The sequence below is a fragment of the Bactrocera neohumeralis genome, unplaced genomic scaffold (genome assembly GCF_024586455.1).
Source record: "Bactrocera neohumeralis isolate Rockhampton unplaced genomic scaffold, APGP_CSIRO_Bneo_wtdbg2-racon-allhic-juicebox.fasta_v2 cluster11, whole genome shotgun sequence".
NCBI classification, from domain to species: Eukaryota; Metazoa; Arthropoda; class Insecta; order Diptera; family Tephritidae; genus Bactrocera; species Bactrocera neohumeralis.
The window spans coordinates 25,671,432-25,674,358 of record NW_026089624.1 but is presented as its reverse complement, the minus strand read 5'-3'; positions in this window follow the sequence as shown (position 1 = coordinate 25,674,358).

Genomic DNA, 2,927 nt, shown 5'->3' with positions numbered 1-2,927 from the left:
TTTATTAGGTCAAGAAAACTTTATAAACAATTTGCGGTTAAATATTCAAATTGGAAAAATAAAAGTAGAACGCGAACACGAGCAAGATATTAAAGTTGAAGAAATAAAACGTTACGTAAATGAAAATGAAATTATCTGTGAAATAAACGATAAATCTGTAAAAACAACGTTAATGAAAATTATAAACGATAATAGAAATGTTTTTGCAAACAACTTAAATGAACTCGGAAAAAGTAATTTGGTGAAAATGAAAATTGAATTAAATTCAAATGAAATAATGTCTCAATCTCCATATCGTGTACCAGAACCTAAAAAACAAATTGTCTCCGAAATGATAAACGATTTATTAAAAAACGATATAATACAACGTTCAGAATCACAATATGCAAGTCCAGTTGTGATTGTAAAAAAGAAAAACGGTAACGATAGATTATGCATTGATTATCGACGTTTAAACAAACTAATAGTCAAAGAAATATTTCCACTTCCAAATATTGAAGAGTGTCTTCAGGAAGCAGCGCGTTATAAATATTTCACAACGCTTGATTTGAATAGTGGGTACTATCAAATTGAAATTTTTTGTTACTACGGACGGTTTGTACGAATTTAAAAGAATGCCATTTGGACTGAAGTACGCTCCAATAGTATTTCAACGTTTAATGTCTAAAATCCAAGAAAAAGCAGCGAAAGATAATATGATTCATTATATGGACGACATACTTATCTGCAGTAATACCTCCGAAGAAATGTTTGGAAAACTTACGACAGTTTTAGAAGTTTTAAAAGAAGCTAATTTGACATTGAATATTTCAAAATGCGAGTTTTTGAAAACGACAATAAATTTCCTTGGACATCAAATATCACCGCATGGTTTAACTCCAGGCCAAGCTAAAATGAACGCAATACAGAATTATGAACGACCAACAAATGTTACTGAAGTTAGAAGATTTCTAAGGTTGAGTGGATATTTTCGAAAATTCATTCCAGGTTACGCAATAATATCCGAACCTATTCGAAAACTGCTACGTAAAAATGAAATCTTTATTGGAACTAAGACCAAGACAAAGCCTTTAACGAATTAAAGCAGAAACTGATGTCAAAACCTCTACTAGTTGCATATCGAGTAGATGGAAATCAAAAAATTCTTACAGATGCTAGTTCAGCTGATTTAGCGGGTGTATTGTTACAAAACGAATACGATGGATTAAAATCAGTCGCGTATTACAGTAGATCGACGAGCGATACTGAAAGAAGTTTCCACAGTTATGAACTTGAAACTTTGGCTGTAGTTGAAACGTTAGAGTGATTCCGGTAAAACTGCTATGAGTAAGAAGAACTTTTTGCACGAATTGGTCGATGGTGGTTAAGGATACAAGAATTCGATATTGTACATCGTCAAGGTAGACGCATGGAAAATATCGATGCATTAAGTCGGCGAAAGTGCTAAAGAAACAGATGTAGCAACTCTACGAGTAGATAAAGTATCGATTATATCAGACGATTGGTTGTTTAGTATGCAGTTACAGGACGACAATATAAAAGAGATCATCGAAAAGATTAAAAACAAAGATTAACAAAATTTGAAAGAATTTTGTATCGAGAAAGATAGATTATTTAGAATCGAAAAAGAAAAGAAATTATGGGTTGTTCCGAAAGCGTTAAGACCTAAAATGTTAAAAAAATGTCACGATAAAAATTGTCACTTGGGTTTCGAAAAAACCATTAACCAGATGAAAACGTACATATGGTTCCCACGAATGCGTAATTTCGTTAAATCATATTTAAAATGCGCATATAACAAACGTCAAGGTATTAAAATTGAAGGACAGTATCATTTCGATAACATCGTACCATTACCATTTAAAACCATTTATATGGATCATTTAGGACCATTTATCAAGAGTACGAAAAGAAACGAACACATATTAGTCATAGTAGACGCTTTTACGAAGTATACGATCATTAAAGCAGTAAAGAGTACAGCTCTACAGCTCAAAACTGCGGGTAAAAGTCCACATGAACTTTTATTTAGTTTTTCGCCAAGAGATATCCTTCAAAATAAAGTTTTGTTAGCATAACACGATAATAATCTAACAAGCAAAGAAGATATACCAAAACTACGAGAAGCAACTTGTGAAACAGTAAATCAGAAACGACAACAAGCTAAGAAACGATACAATGATCATCATTCAAAACCGAAAGAATTCCACGTTAATGACTTAGTGCTAGTCGAAAATGAACCTTGTTGTACTGGAACGTCGAGAAAGCTGGAGCCACGTTACAAAGGCCCCTTTATAATTAAGCAAGTGCTTGGTAAAGATTGTTATTTACTTAAAGACTTGCCAGAAGCAGAACGAAAGTCACGTTTCAATCTACGCATCCGATAAGATGAAGTCATGGTGCCAACTTTCCCCTAATTTTGAATACGACAGCGATGAAGCCGATGACGAAAGCGACGAGCATAGCGATGGCGCTATACATTGCCAGGATCGCCGACTGTAAAGTAACCCTAAGTGAAATATTAATTATCATATGAGTGGTATCACCGGCACATCAAAAGCAATACTTGAATTTTAACCGCCAACGCGAACGCAGCCTCCCGTGCGATATAATCTGATTTTACATAAACTTTGTGAACTAAAGTTTAATTATTTAGTATATAAATAAAGACCATCCTGTGAACATTAGAAAGTGTCCGAATAAAATAAAACCTTTCAATTACCTTTCACTAGCAACTATGCCCTGGGTGCAGTTTTGCAGCAAGACAATCATCCAATTTGCTTCGCTAGTACAACCCTAAATAACCATGAACAAAATTATTCTGCCACTGAAAAAGGGTTATTAGCAATTGTTTGGGCTACCTATATTCGACCTAATTTATTTGGTGTTTAATTTGACATTCTGTCTGACCATCAACCACTGCGATG